The sequence below is a fragment of the Taudactylus pleione genome, unplaced genomic scaffold, assembly GCF_031769625.1.
Source record: "Taudactylus pleione unplaced genomic scaffold, aTauple2 ptg000551l, whole genome shotgun sequence".
Lineage (NCBI taxonomy): Eukaryota > Metazoa > Chordata > Amphibia > Anura > Myobatrachidae > Taudactylus > Taudactylus pleione.
Genome location: NW_028284953.1, coordinates 2,278,274 through 2,293,278, shown reverse-complemented (window position 1 = coordinate 2,293,278; position 15,005 = coordinate 2,278,274). Strand labels below are relative to the sequence as shown.

Sequence of the window (15,005 nt, the reverse complement as noted above, 5' to 3'; positions counted from 1 at the left end):
AATGGATGATTGAGAAACAAAATCAAAATGCCGTGACCCGGATTCGAACCGGGGTTGCTGCTGCCACAACGCAGAGTACTAACCACTATACGATCACGGCAATTTTAGTGAGCCAGGGAGGAGTAGAACCTACAATCTACAGATCCATAGTCAGACACGTTATCCATTGCCCACTGTCCCGGGTGTCTTGTAGTAATTGAAGTGTCTTTCCTGTTTTTGAGCCTGTTTTCAGAATTTTATGGTTATTGAAGTATATACAGAATCACATTTTGGAAATTGACTGTACACTATCTGCAGGGATTGTTTCCCAAAAACGTTTTAGGTAAAATAATCCTTGTGACTGCTAAAAGATCTTTAAAAAATGTGATGAACTTACTCTGACAGAGCCCAAACATTCTTCTTTCCTGAATTCTAGAATTTATGTCAAATTCCCAGTCCTTTAGTACAATAATTCACAATTAAATTATTCAAAGCATGTTAAGATAGCTTTATAATAAGCATTAAACACAAATAGTGCAAGCACCTTCAAAGAATCTGCTTACTTTCTGAAATTTTCTTAAGATTCAGTATTGTGAAAAAATGGATGATTGAGAAACAAAATCAAAATGCCGTGACCTGTTTTTGAACAGGGGTTGCTGCGGCCACAACGCAGAGTACTAACCACTATGCAATCAATTCAATATAAGCGAGCCAGGTAGGAGTCGAACCTACAATCTTCTGATCCGTAGTCAGACGCGTTATCCATTGCGCCACTGGCCCACGTGTTTTGTAGTAATTGAAGTGTCTTTCCTGTTTTTGAGCCTATTTTCAGAGTTTTATGGTTATTGAAGTATATACAGAATCACATTTTGGAAATTGACTGTAGACTATCTGCAGGGATTGTTTCCCAAAAACGTTTTAGGTAAAATAATAATTGTGACTGCTAAAAGATATTTCAAAAATGTGATGAACTTACTCAGAAGGAAGCCCAAACATTCTTCTTTCCTGAATTCTAGAATTTATGTCAAATTCCCAGTACTTTAGTACAATAATTCACAATTAAATTATTCAAAGCATGTTAAGATAGCTTTATAATAAGCATTAAACACAAATAGTGCAAGCACCTTCAAAGAATCTGCTTACTTTCTGAAATTTTCTTAAGATTCAGTATTGTGAAAAAATGGATGATTGTGAAACAAAATCAAAATGCCGTGACCCGTTTTCGAACCGGGGTTGCTGCAGCCACAACGCAGAGTACTAACCACTATACGATCACGTCAATTTAAGCGAGCCAGGTATGAGTCGAACCTACAAACTTATGATCCGTAGTCAGACACGTTATCCATTGCGCCACTGGCCCAGGTGCCCTGTAGTAATTGAAGTGTCTTTCCTGTTTTTGAGCCAGTTTTGGAGTTTTATGGTTATTGAAGTATATACAGAATCACATTTTGGAAATTGACTGTACACTATCTGCAGGGATTGTTTCCCAAAAACGTTTTAGGTAAAATAATCCTTATGACTGCTAAAAGATCTTTAAAAAATGTGATGAACTTACTCTGACAGAGCCCAAACATTCTTCTTTCCTGAATTCCAGAATTTATGTCAAATTCCCAGTCCTTTAGTACAATAATTCACAATTAAATTATTCAAAGCATGTTAAGATAGCTTTATAATAAGCATTAAACACAAATAGTGCAATCACCTTCAAAGAATCTGCTTACTTTCTGAAATTTTCTTAAGATTAAGTATTGTGAAAAAATGGATGATTGAGAAACAAAATCAAAATGCCGTGACCCGGATTCGACCCGGGGTTGCTGCGACGAAAACGCAGAGTACTAACCACTATACGAACACGGCAATTTAAGCGAGCCAGGTAGGAGTCGAAGCTACAAACTTATGATCCATAGTCAGACACGTTATCCATTGCGCCACTGGCCCAGGTGCCCTGTAGTAATTGAAGTGTCTTTCCTGTTTTTGAGCCTGTTTTAAAGTTTTAATGTTATTGAAGTATATACAGAATCACATTTTGGAAATTGACTGTACACTATCTGCAGGGATTGATTTCCAAAAACGTTTTAGGTACAATAATCCTTGTGACTGCTAAAAGATCTTTCAAAAATGTAATGAACTTACTCAGAGAGAGCACAAACATTCTTCTTTCCTGAATTCCAGAATTTATGTCAAATTCCCAGTCCTTTAGTAAAATAATTCACAATTAAATTATTCAAAGCATGTTAAGATAGCTTTATAATAAGCATTAAACACAAATAGTGCAAGCACCTTCAAAAAATCTGCTTACTTTCTGAAATTTTCTTAAGATCCAGTATTGTGAAAAAATGGATGATTGTGAAACAAAATCAAAATGCTGTGACCCGTTTTCAAAATGGGGTTGTGGCAACCACAACGCAGAGTACTAACAACTATACAATCACGGCAATTTAAGCAAGCCAGGTAGGAGTCGAACCTACAATCTTCTGATCTATAGTCAGACACGTTATCCATTGCCCACTGTCCCAGGTGTCTTGTAGCAATTGAAGAGTCTTTCCTGTTTTTGAGCCTGTTTTAAAGTTTTATGGTTATTGAAGTATATACAGAATCACATTTTGGAAATTGACTGTACACTATCTGCAGGGATTGTTTCCCAAAAATGTTTTAGGTACAATAATCCTTGTGACTGCTAAAAGATCTTTAAAAAATGTAATGAACTTACTCAGATAGAGCCCAAACATTCTTCTTTCCTGAATTCTAGAATTTATGTCAAATTCCCAGTCCTTTAGAAAAATAATTCACAATTAAATTATTCAAAGCATGTTAAGATAGCTTTATAATATGCATTAAACACAAATAGAGCAAGCACCTTCAAAGAATCTGCTTACTTTCAGAAATTTTCTTAAGATTCAGTATTGTGAAAAAATGGATGATTGAGAAACAAAATCAAAATGCCGTGACCCGGATTCGAACCGGGGTTGCTGCTGCCACAACGCAGAGTACTAACCACTATACGATCACGGCAATTTTAGTGAGCCAGGGAGGAGTAGAACCTACAATCTACAGATCCATAGTCAGACACGTTATCCATTGCCCACTGTCCCGGGTGTCTTGTAGTAATTGAAGTGTCTTTCCTGTTTTTGAGCCTATTTTCAGAGTTTTATGGTTATTGAAGTATATACAGAATCACATTTTGGAAATTGACTGTAGACTATCTGCAGGGATTGTTTCCCAAAAACGTTTTAGGTAAAATAATAATTGTGACTGCTAAAAGATATTTCAAAAATGTGATGAACTTACTCAGAAGGAAGCCCAAACATTCTTCTTTCCTGAATTCTAGAATTTATGTCAAATTCCCAGTACTTTAGTACAATAATTCACAATTAAATTATTCAAAGCATGTTAAGATAGCTTTATAATAAGCATTAAACACAAATAGTGCAAGCACCTTCAAAGAATCTGCTTACTTTCTGAAATTTTCTTAAGATTCAGTATTGTGAAAAAATGGATGATTGTGAAACAAAATTAAAATGCTGTGACCCGTTTTCGAACCGGGGTTGCTGCGGCCACAACGCAGAGTACTAACCACTATACGATCACGTCAATTTAAGCGAGCCAGGTATGAGTCGAACCTACAAACTTATGATCCGTAGTCAGACACGTTATCCATTGCGCCACTGGCCCAGGTGCCCTGTAGTAATTGAAGTGTCTTTCCTGTTTTTGAGCCAGTTTTGGAGTTTTATGGTTATTGAAGTATATACAGAATCACATTTTGGAAATTGATTGTACACTATCTGCAGGGATTGTTTCCCAAAAACATTTTAGGTAAAATAATCCTTATGACTGCTAAAAGATCTTTAAAAAATGTGATGAACTTACTCAGACAGAGCCCAAACATTCTTCTTTCCTGAATTCCAGAATTTATGTCAAATTCCCAGTCCTTTAGTACAATAATTCACAATTAAATTATTCAAAGCATGTTAAGATAGCTTTATAATAAGCTTTAAACACAAATAGTGCAAGCACCTTCAAAGAATCTGCTTACTTTCTGAAATTTTCTTAAGATTCAGTATTGTGACAAAATGGATGATTGAGAAACAAAATCAAAATGCCGTGACCCGGATTCGAACCGGGGTTGCTGCGGCCACAACGCAGAGTACTAACCACTATACGATCACGGCAATTTTAGTGAGCCAGGTAGGAGTAGAACCTACAATCTACAGATCCATAGTCAGACACGTTATCCATTGCCCACTGTCCCGGGTGTCTTGTAGTAATTGAAGTGTCTTTCCAGTTTTCGAGCCTGTTTTCAGAATTTTATGGTTATTGAAGTATATACAGAATCACATTTTGGAAATTGACTGTACACTATCTGCAGGGATTGTTTCCCAAAAACATTTTAGGTAAAATAATCCTTGTGACTGCTAAAAGATCTTTAAAAAATGTGATAAACTTACTCTGACAGAGCCCAAACATTCTTCTTTCCTGAATTCTAGAATTTATGTCAAATTCCCAGTCCTTTAGTACAATAATTCACAATTAAATTATTCAAAGCATGCTAAGATAGCTTTATAATAAGCATTAAACACAAATAGTGCAAGCACCTTCAAAGAATCTGCTTACTTTCTGAAATTTTCTTAAGAATAAGTATTGTGAAAAAATGGATGATTGAGAAACAAAATCAAAATGCCGTGACCCGGATTTGAACCGGGGTTGCTGCGACCAAAACGCAGAGTACTAACCACTATACGATCACGGCAATTTAAGCGAGCCAGGTAGGAGTCGAAGCTACAAACTTATGATCCATAGTCAGACACGTTATCCATTGCGCCACTGGCCCAGGTGCCCTGTAGTAATTGAAGTGTCTTTCCTGTTTTTGAGCCTGTTTTAAAGTTTTATGGTTATTGAAGTATATACAGAATCACATTTTGGAAATTGACTGTACACTATCTGCAGGGATTGATTTCCAAAAACGTTTTAGGTACAATAATCCTTGTGACTGCTAAAAGATCTTTCAAAAATGTAATGAACTTACTCAGACAGAGCACAAACATTCTTCTTTCTTGAATTCCAGAATTTATGTCAAATTCCCAGTCCTTTAGTAAAATAATTCACAATTAAATTATTCAAAGCATGTTAAGATAGCTTTATAATAAGCATTAAACACAAATAGTGCAAGCACCTTCAAAGAATCTGCTTACTTTCTGAAATTTTCTTAAGATTCAGTATTGTGAAAAAATGGATGATTGAGAAACAAAATCAAAATGTCGTGACCTGTTTTCGAACCGGGGTTGCTGCAGCCACAACGCAGAGTACTAACCACTATACGATCATGGCAATATAAGCGAGCCAGGTAGGAGTCGAACCTACAATCTTCTGATGCGTAGTCAGACGCGTTATCCATTGCGCCACTAGCCGACGTGTTTTGTAGTAATTGAAGTGTCTTTCCTGTTTTTGAGCCTATTTTCAGAGTTTTATGGTTATTGAAGTATATACAGAATCACATTTTGGAAATTGACTGTAGACTATCTGCAGGGATTGTTTCCCAAAAACGTGTTAGGTAAAATAATAATTGTGACTGCTAAAAGATATTTCAAAAATGTGATGAACTTACTCAGAAGGAAGCCCAAACATTCTTCTTTCCTGAATTCTAGAATTTATGTCAAATTCCCAGTACTTTAGTACAATAATTCACAATTAAATTATTCAAAGCATGTTAAGATAGCTTTATAATAAGCATTAAACACAAATAGTGCAAGCACCTTCAAAGAATCTGCTTACTTTCTGAAATTTTCTTAAGATTCAGTATTGTGAAATAATGGATGATTGAGAAACAAAATCAAAATGCTGTGACCCGGATTCGAACCGCGGTTGCTGCGGCCACAACGCAGAGTACTAACCACTATACGATCACGGCAATTTAAGCGAGCCAGGTAGGAGTCAAACCTACAATCTACAGATCCATAGTCAGACACGTTATCCATTGCCCACTGTCCCGCGTCTCTTGTAGTAATTGAAGTGTCTTTCCTGTTTTTGAGCCTGTATTCAGAATTTTATGGTTATTGACGTATATACAGAATCACATTTTGGAAATTGACTGTACACTATCTGCAGGGATTGTTTCCCAAAAACGTTTTAGGTAAAATAATCCTTGTGACTGCTAAAAGATCTTTTAAAAATGTGATGAACTTACTCTGACAGAGCCCAAACATTCTTCTTTCCTGAATTCTAGAATTTATGTCAAATTCCCAGTCCTTTAGTACAATAATTCACAATTAAATTATTCAAAGCATGTTAAGATAGCTTTATAATAAGCATTAAACACAAATAGTGCAAGCACCTTCAAAGAATCTGCTTACTTTCTGAAATTTTCTTAAGATTCAGTATTGTGAAAAAATGGATGATTGAGAAACAAAATCAAAATGCCGACACCCGGATTCGAACCGGAGTTGCTGCGGCCACAACGCAGAGTACTAACCACTATACGATCACGGCAATTTAAGCGAGCCAGGTAGGAGTCGAACCTACAAACTTATGATCCATAGTCAGACATGTTATCCATTGCGCCACTGGCCCAGGTGCCCTGTAGTAATTGAAGTGTCTTTCCTGTTTTTGAGCCAGTTTTGGAGTTTTATGGTTATTGAAGTATATACAGAATCACATTTTGGAAATTAACTGTACACTATCTGCAGGGATTGTTTCCCAAAAACGTTTTAGGTAAAATAATCCTTGTGACTGCTAAAAGATCTTTAAAAAATGTGATGAACTTACTCAGACAGAGCCCAAACATTCTTCTTTCCTGAATTCCAGAATTTATGTCAAATTCCCAGTCCTTTAGTACAATAATTCACAATTAAATTATTCAAAGCATGTTAAGATAGCTTTATAATAAGCATTAAACACAAATAGTGCAAGCACCTTCAAAGAATCTGCTTACTTTCTGAAATTTTCTTAAGATCCAGTATTGTGAAAAAATGGATGATTGTGAAACAAAATCAAAATGCTGTGACCCGTTTTCAAAATGGGGTTGTGGCAACCACAACGCAGAGTACTAACTACTACACAATCACGGCAATTTAAGCGAGCCAGGTAGGAGTCGAACCTACAATCTTCTGATCTATAGTCAGACACGTTATCCATTGCCCACTGTCCCAGGTGTCTTGTAGCAATTGAAGAGTCTTTCCTGTTTTTGAGCCTGTTTTAAAGTTTTATGGTTATTGAAGTATATACAGAATCACATTTTGGAAATTGACTGTACACTATCTGCAGGGATTGTTTCCCAAAAATGTTTTAGGTACAATAATCCTTGTGACTGCTAAAAGATCTTTAAAAAATGTAATGAACTTACTCAGATAGAGCCCAAACATTCTTCTTTCCTGAATTCTAGAATTTATGTCAAATTCCCAGTCCTTTAGAAAAATAATTCACAATTAAATTATTCAAAGCATGTTAAGATAGCTTTATAATAAGCATTAAACACAAATAGAGCAAGCACCTTCAAAGAATCTGCTTACTTTCAGAAATTTTCTTAAGATTCAGTATTGTGAAAAAATGGATGATTGAGAAACAAAATCAAAATGCCGTGACCCGGATTCGAACCGGGGTTGCTGCGGCCACAACGCAGAGTACTAACCACTATACGATCACGGCAATTTTAGTGAGCCAGGTAGGAGTAGAACCTACAATCTACAGATCCATAGTCAGACACGTTATCCATTGCCCACTGTCCCGGGTGTCTTGTAGTAATTGAAGTGTCTTTCCTGTTTTTGAGCCTGTTTTCAGAATTTTATGGTTATTGAAGTATATACAGAATCACATTTTGGAAATTGACTGTACACTATCTGCAGGGATTGTTTCCCAAAAACGTTTTAGGTAAAATAATCCTTGTGACTGCTAAAAGATCTTTAAAAAATGTGATGAACTTACTCAGACAGAGCCCAAACATTCTTCTTTCCTGAATTCCAGAATTAATGTCAAATTCCCAGTCCTTTAGTACAATAATTCACAATTAAATTATTCAAAGCATGTTAAGATAGCTTTATAATAAGCATTAAACACAAATAGTGCAAGCACCTTCAAAGAATCTGCTTACTTTCTGAAATTTTCTTAAGATCCAGTATTGTGAAAAAATGGATGATTGTGAAACAAAATCAAAATGCTGTGACCCGTTTTCGAAATGGGGTTGTGCAACCACAACGCAGAGTACTAACTACTATACAATCATGGCAATTTAAGTGAGCCAGGTAGGAGTCGAACCTACAATCTTCTGATCTATAGTCAGACACGTTATCCATTGCCCACTGTCCCAGGTGTCTTGTAGCAATTGAAGAGTCTTTCCTGTTTTTGAGCCTGTTTTAAAATTTTATGGTTATTGAAGTATATATACAGAATCACATTTTGGAAATTGACTGTACACTATCTGCAGGGATTGTTTCCCAAAAATGTTTTAGGTACAATAATCCTTGTGACTGCTAAAAGATCTTTAAAAAATGTAATGAACTTACTCAGACAGAGCCCAAACATTCTTCTTTCCAGAATTCTAGAATTTATGTCAAATTCCCAGTCCTTTAGAAAAAGAATTCACAATTAAATTATTCAAAGCATGTTAAGATAGCTTTATAATAAGCATTAAACACAAATAGAGCAAGCACCTTCAAAGAATCTGCTTACTTTCTGAAATTTTCTTAAGATTCAGTATTGTGAAAAAATGGATGATTGAGAAACAAAATCAAAATGCCATGACCCGGATTCGAACCGGGGTTGCTGCGGCCACAACGCTGAGTACTAACCACTATGCGATCAAGGCAATATAGGCGAGCCAGGTAGGAGTCGAACCTACAATCTTCTGATCTGTAGTCAGACGCGTTATCCATTGCGCCACTGGCACACGTGTTTTGTAGTAATTGAAGTGTCTTTCCTGTTTTTGAGCCTATTTTCAGAGTTTTATGGTTATTGAAGTATATACAGAATCACATTTTGGAAATTGACTGTAGACTATCTGCAGGGATTGTTTCCCAAAAACGTTTTAGGTAAAATAATCCTTGTGACTGCTAAAAGATCTTTAAAAAATGTGATGAACTTACTCAGACAGAGCCCAAACATTCTTCTTTCCTGAATTCCAGAATTTATGTCAAATTCCCAGTCCTTTAGTACAATAATTCACAATTAAATTATTCAAAGCATGTTAAGATAGCTTTATAATAAGCTTTAAACACAAATAGTGCAAGCACCTTCAAAGAATCTGCTTACTTTCTGAAATTTTCTTAAGATTCAGTATTGTGAAAAAATGGATGATTGTGAAACAAAATCAAAATGCTGTGACCCGTTTTCGAAATGGGGTTGCTGCAGCCACAACGCAGAGTACTAACTACTATACAATCACGGCAATTTAAGCGAGCCAGGTAGGAGTCGAACCTACAATCTTCTGATCTATAGTCAGACGCGTTATCCATTGCCCACTGTTCCAGGTGTCTTGTAGCAATTGAAGAGTCTTTCCTGTTTTTGAGCCTGTTTTAAAGTTTTATGGTTATTGAAGTATATACAGAATCACATTTTGGAAATTGACTGTACACTATCTGCAGGGATTGTTTCCCAAAAATGTTTTAGGTACAATAATCCTTGTGACTGCTAAAAGATCTTTAAAAAATGTAATGAACTTACTCAGATAGAGCCCAAACATTCTTCTTTCCTGAATTCTAGAATTTATGTCAAATTCCCAGTCCTTTAGAAAAATAATTCACAATTAAATTATTCAAAGCATGTTAAGATAGCTTTATAATAAGCATTAAACACAAATAGAGCAAGCACCTTCAAAGAATCTGCTTACTTTCAGAAATTTTCTTAAGATTCAGTATTGTGAAAAAATGGATGATTGAGAAACAAAATCAAAATGCCGTGACCCGGATTCGAACCGGGGTTGCTGCGGCCACAACGCAGAGTACTAACCACTATACGATCACGGCAATTTTAGTGAGCCAGGTAGGAGTAGAACCTACAATCTACAGATCCATAGTCAGACACGTTATCCATTGCCCACTGTCCCGGGTGTCTTGTAGTAATTGAAGTGTCTTTCCTGTTTTTGAGCCTGTTTTCAGAATTTTATGGTTATTGAAGTATATACAGAATCACATTTTGGAAATTGACTGTACACTATCTGCAGGGATTGTTTCCCAAAAACGTTTTAGGTAAAATAATCCTTGTGACTGCTAAAAGATCTTTAAAAAATGTGATGAACTTACTCAGACAGAGCCCAAACATTCTTCTTTCCTGAATTCCAGAATTAATGTCAAATTCCCAGTCCTTTAGTACAATAATTCACAATTAAATTATTCAAAGCATGTTAAGATAGCTTTATAATAAGCATTAAACACAAATAGTGCAAGCACCTTCAAAGAATCTGCTTACTTTCTGAAATTTTCTTAAGATCCAGTATTGTGAAAAAATGGATGATTGTGAAACAAAATCAAAATGCTGTGACCCGTTTTCGAAATGGGGTTGTGCAACCACAACGCAGAGTACTAACTACTATACAATCACGGCAATTTAAGTGAGCCAGGTAGGAGTCGAACCTACAATCTTCTGATCTATAGTCAGACACGTTATCCATTGCCCACTGTCCCAGGTGTCTTGTAGCAATTGAAGAGTCTTTCCTGTTTTTGAGCCTGTTTTAAAATTTTATGGTTATTGAAGTATATACAGAATCACATTTTGGAAATTGACTGTACACTATCTGCAGGGATTGTTTCCCAAAAATGTTTTAGGTACAATAATCCTTGTGACTGCTAAAAGATCTTTAAAAAATGTAATGAACTTACTCAGACAGAGCCCAAACATTCTTCTTTCCAGAATTCTAGAATTTATGTCAAATTCCCAGTCCTTTAGAAAAAGAATTCACAATTAAATTATTCAAAGCATGTTAAGATAGCTTTATAATAAGCATTAAACACAAATAGAGCAAGCACCTTCAAAGAATCTGCTTACTTTCTGAAATTTTCTTAAGATTCAGTATTGTGAAAAAATGGATGATTGAGAAACAAAATCAAAATGCCATGACCCGGATTCGAACCGGGGTTGCTGCGGCCACAACGCTGAGTACTAACCACTATGCGATCAAGGCAATATAGGCGAGCCAGGTAGGAGTCGAACCTACAATCTTCTGATCTGTAGTCAGACGCGTTATCCATTGCGCCACTGGCACACGTGTTTTGTAGTAATTGAAGTGTCTTTCCTGTTTTTGAGCCTATTTTCAGAGTTTTATGGTTATTGAAGTATATACAGAATCACATTTTGGAAATTGACTGTAGACTATCTGCAGGGATTGTTTCCCAAAAACGTTTTAGGTAAAATAATCCTTGTGACTGCTAAAAGATCTTTAAAAAATGTGATGAACTTACTCAGACAGAGCCCAAACATTCTTCTTTCCTGAATTCCAGAATTTATGTCAAATTCCCAGTCCTTTAGTACAATAATTCACAATTAAATTATTCAAAGCATGTTAAGATAGCTTTATAATAAGCTTTAAACACAAATAGTGCAAGCACCTTCAAAGAATCTGCTTACTTTCTGAAATTTTCTTAAGATTCAGTATTGTGAAAAAATGGATGATTGTGAAACAAAATCAAAATGCTGTGACCCGTTTTCGAAATGGGGTTGCTGCAGCCACAACGCAGAGTACTAACTACTATACAATCACGGCAATTTAAGCGAGCCAGGTAGGAGTCGAACCTACAATCTTCTGATCTATAGTCAGACGCGTTATCCATTGCCCACTGATCCAGGTGTCTTGTAGCAATTGAAGAGACTTTCCTGTTTTTGAGCCTGTTTTAAAGTTTTATGGTTATTGAAGTATATACAGAATCACATTTTGGAAATTGACAGTACACTATCTGCAGGGATTGTTTCCCAAAAATGTTTTAGGTACAATAATCCTTGTGACTGCTAAAAGATCTTTAAAAAATGTAATGAACATACTCAGACAGAGCCCAAATATTCTTCTTTCCTGAATTATAGAATTTATGTCAAATTCCCAGTCCTTTAGTAAAATAATTCACAATCAAATTATTCAATGCATGTTAAGATAGCTTTATAATAAGCATTAAACACAAATAGTGCAAGCACCTTCAAAGAATCTGCTTACTTTCTGAAATTTTCTTAAGATTCAGTATTGTGAAAAAATGGATGATTGAGAAACAAAATCAAAATGCCGTGACCCGGATTCGAACCGGGGTTGCTGCGGCCACAACGCAGAGTACCAACCACTATACGATCACGGCAATTTTAGTGAGCCAGGTAGGAGTAGAACCTACAATCTACAGATCCATAGTCAGACACGTTATCCATTGCCCACTGTCCCGGGTGTCTTGTAGTAATTGAAGTGTCTTTCCTGTTTTCGAGCCTGTTTTCAGAATTTTATGGTTATTGAAGTATATACAGAATCACATTTTGGAAATTGACTGTACACTATCTGCAGGGATTGTTTCCCAAAAACGTTTTAGGTAAAATAATCCTTGTGACTGCTAAAAGATCTTTAAAAAATGTGATGAACTTACTCTGACAGAGCCCAAACATTCTTCTTTCCTGAATTCTAGAATTTATGTCAAATTCCCAGTCCTTTAGTACAATAATTCACAATTAAATTATTCAAAGCATGTTAAGATAGCTTTATAAAAAGCATTGAACACAAATAGTGCAAGCACCTTCAAAGAATCTGCTTACTTTCTGAAATTTTCTTAAGATTCAGTATTGTGAAAAAATGGATGATTGAGAAACAAAATCAAAATGTCGTGACCTGTTTTCGAACCGGGGTTGCTGCGGCCACAACGCAGAGTACTAACCACTATGCGATCAAGGCAATATAAGCGAGCCAGGTAGGAGTCGAACCTACAATCTTCTGATGCGTAGTCAGACTCGTTATCCATTGCGCCACTGGCCGACGTGTTTTGTAGTAATTGAAGTGTCTTTCCTGTTTTTGAGCCTATTTTCAGAGTTTTATGGTTATTGAAGTATATACAGAATCACATTTTGGAAATTGACTGTAGACTATCTGCAGGGATTGTTTCCCAAAAACGTTTTAGGTAAAATAATCCTTGTGACTGCTAAAAGATCTTTAAAAAATGTGATGAACTTACTCAGAAGGAAGCCCAAACATTCTTCTTTCCTGAATTCTAGAATTTATGTCAAATTCCCAGTACTTTAGTACAATAATTCACAATTAAATTATTCAAAGCATGTTAAGATAGCTTTATAATAAGCATTAAACACAAATAGTGCAAGCACCTTCAAAGAATCTGCTTACTTTCTGAAATTTTCTTAAGATTCAGTATTGTGAAAAAATGGATGATTGAGAAACAAAATCAAAATGCCGTGACCCGGATTCGAAATGGGGTTACTGCAGCCACAACGCAGAGTACTAACTACTATACAATCACAGCAATTTAAGCGAGCCAGGTAGGAGTCGAACCTACAATCTTCTGATCTATAGTCAGACGCGTTATCCATTGCCCACTGTTCCAGGTGTCTTGTAGCAATTGAAGAGTCTTTCCTGTTTTTGAGCCTGTTTTAAAGTTTTATGGTTATTGAAGTATATACAGAATCACATTTTGGAAATTGACAGTACACTATCTGCAGGGATTGTTTCCCAAAAATGTTTTAGGTACAATAATCCTTGTGACTGCTAAAAGATCTTTAAAAAATGTGATGAACTTACTCAGACAGAGCCCAAACATTCTTCTTTCCTGAATTCTAGAATTTATGTCAAATTCCCAGTCCTTTAGTACAATAATTCACAATTAAATTATTCAAAGCATGTTAAGATAGCTTTATAATAAGCATTAAACACAAATAGTGCAAGCACCTTCAAAGAATCTGCTTACTTTCTGAAATTTTCTTAAGATTCAGTATTGTGAAAAAATGGATGATTGAGAAACAAAATCAAAATGCCGTGACCTGGATTCGAACCAGGGTTGCTGCGGCCACAACGCAGAGTACTAACCACTATACGATCACGGCAATTTTAGTGAGCCAGGTAGGAGTAGAACCTACAATCTACAGATCCATAGTCAGACACGTTATCCATTGCGCCACTGGCCCAGGTGCCCTGTAGTAATGGAAGTGTCTTTCCTGTTTTTGAGCCTGTTTTAAAGTTTTATGGTTATTGAAGTATATACAGAATCACATTTTGGAAATTGACTGTACACTATCTGCAGGGATTGATTTCCAAAAACATTTTAGGTACAATAATCCTTGTGACTGCTAAAAGATCTTTCAAAAATGTAATGAACTTACTCAGACAGAGCACAAACATTCTTCTTTCCTGAATTCCAGTATTTATGTCAAATTCCCAGTCCTTTAGTAAAATAATTCACAATTAAATTATTCAAAGCATGTTAAGATAGCTTTATAATAAGCATTAAACACAAATAGTGCAAGCACCTTCAAAGAATCTGCTTACTTTCTGAAATTTTCTTAAGATTCAGTATTGTGAAAAAATGGATGATTGAGAAACAAAATCAAAATGTCGTGACCTGTTTTCGAACCGGGGTTGCTGCGGCCACAACGCAGAGTACTAACCACTATGCGATCAAGGCAATATAAGCAAGCCAGGTAGGAGTCGAACCTACAATCTTCTGATGCGTAGTCAGACGCATTATCCATTGCGCCACTGGCCAACGTGTTTTGTAGTAATTGAAGTGTCTTTCCTGTTTTTGAGCCTATTTTCAGAGTTTTATGGTTATTGAAGTATATACAGAATCACATTTTGGAAATTGACTGTAGACTATCTGCAGGGATTGTTTCCCAAAAACGTTTTAGATAAAATAATAATTGTGACTGCTAAAAGATATTTCAAAAATGTGATGAACTTACTCAGAAGGAAGCCCAAACATTCTTCTTTCCTGAATTCTAGAATTTATGTCAAATTCCCTGTACTTTAGTACAATAATTCACAATTAAATTATTCAATGCATGTTAAGATAGCTTTATAATAAGCATTAAACACAAATAGTGCAAGCACCTTCAAAGAATCTGCTTACTTTCTGAAA

General features: G+C 35.8%; 8 non-coding genes across 8 annotated transcripts; all 8 read right to left on the bottom strand.

Annotated features, from left to right (window-relative positions):
- Positions 1-686: 686 nt before the first annotated feature.
- Positions 687-759, bottom strand: TRNAR-ACG (transfer RNA arginine (anticodon ACG)). The gene has a single exon. It is a non-coding gene; the product is annotated as a tRNA-Arg (tRNA).
- A 3,317-nt stretch (positions 760-4,076) lies between these two features.
- TRNAH-GUG (transfer RNA histidin (anticodon GUG)) lies at positions 4,077-4,148 on the bottom strand. The gene has a single exon. It is a non-coding gene; the product is annotated as a tRNA-His (tRNA).
- A 506-nt stretch (positions 4,149-4,654) lies between these two features.
- TRNAQ-UUG (transfer RNA glutamine (anticodon UUG)) lies at positions 4,655-4,726 on the bottom strand. Its single transcript has one exon. It is a non-coding gene; the product is annotated as a tRNA-Gln (tRNA).
- A 2,819-nt stretch (positions 4,727-7,545) lies between these two features.
- Positions 7,546-7,617, bottom strand: TRNAH-GUG (transfer RNA histidin (anticodon GUG)). The gene has a single exon. It is a non-coding gene; the product is annotated as a tRNA-His (tRNA).
- Positions 7,618-8,781: 1,164 nt separating this feature from the next.
- On the bottom strand, positions 8,782-8,854 carry TRNAC-ACA (transfer RNA cysteine (anticodon ACA)). The gene has a single exon. It is a non-coding gene; the product is annotated as a tRNA-Cys (tRNA).
- Positions 8,855-9,857: 1,003 nt separating this feature from the next.
- Positions 9,858-9,929, bottom strand: TRNAH-GUG (transfer RNA histidin (anticodon GUG)). Its single transcript has one exon. It is a non-coding gene; the product is annotated as a tRNA-His (tRNA).
- Positions 9,930-11,091: 1,162 nt separating this feature from the next.
- Positions 11,092-11,164, bottom strand: TRNAC-ACA (transfer RNA cysteine (anticodon ACA)). The gene has a single exon. It is a non-coding gene; the product is annotated as a tRNA-Cys (tRNA).
- A 2,738-nt stretch (positions 11,165-13,902) lies between these two features.
- TRNAH-GUG (transfer RNA histidin (anticodon GUG)) lies at positions 13,903-13,974 on the bottom strand. The gene has a single exon. It is a non-coding gene; the product is annotated as a tRNA-His (tRNA).
- Positions 13,975-15,005: the final 1,031 nt, after the last annotated feature.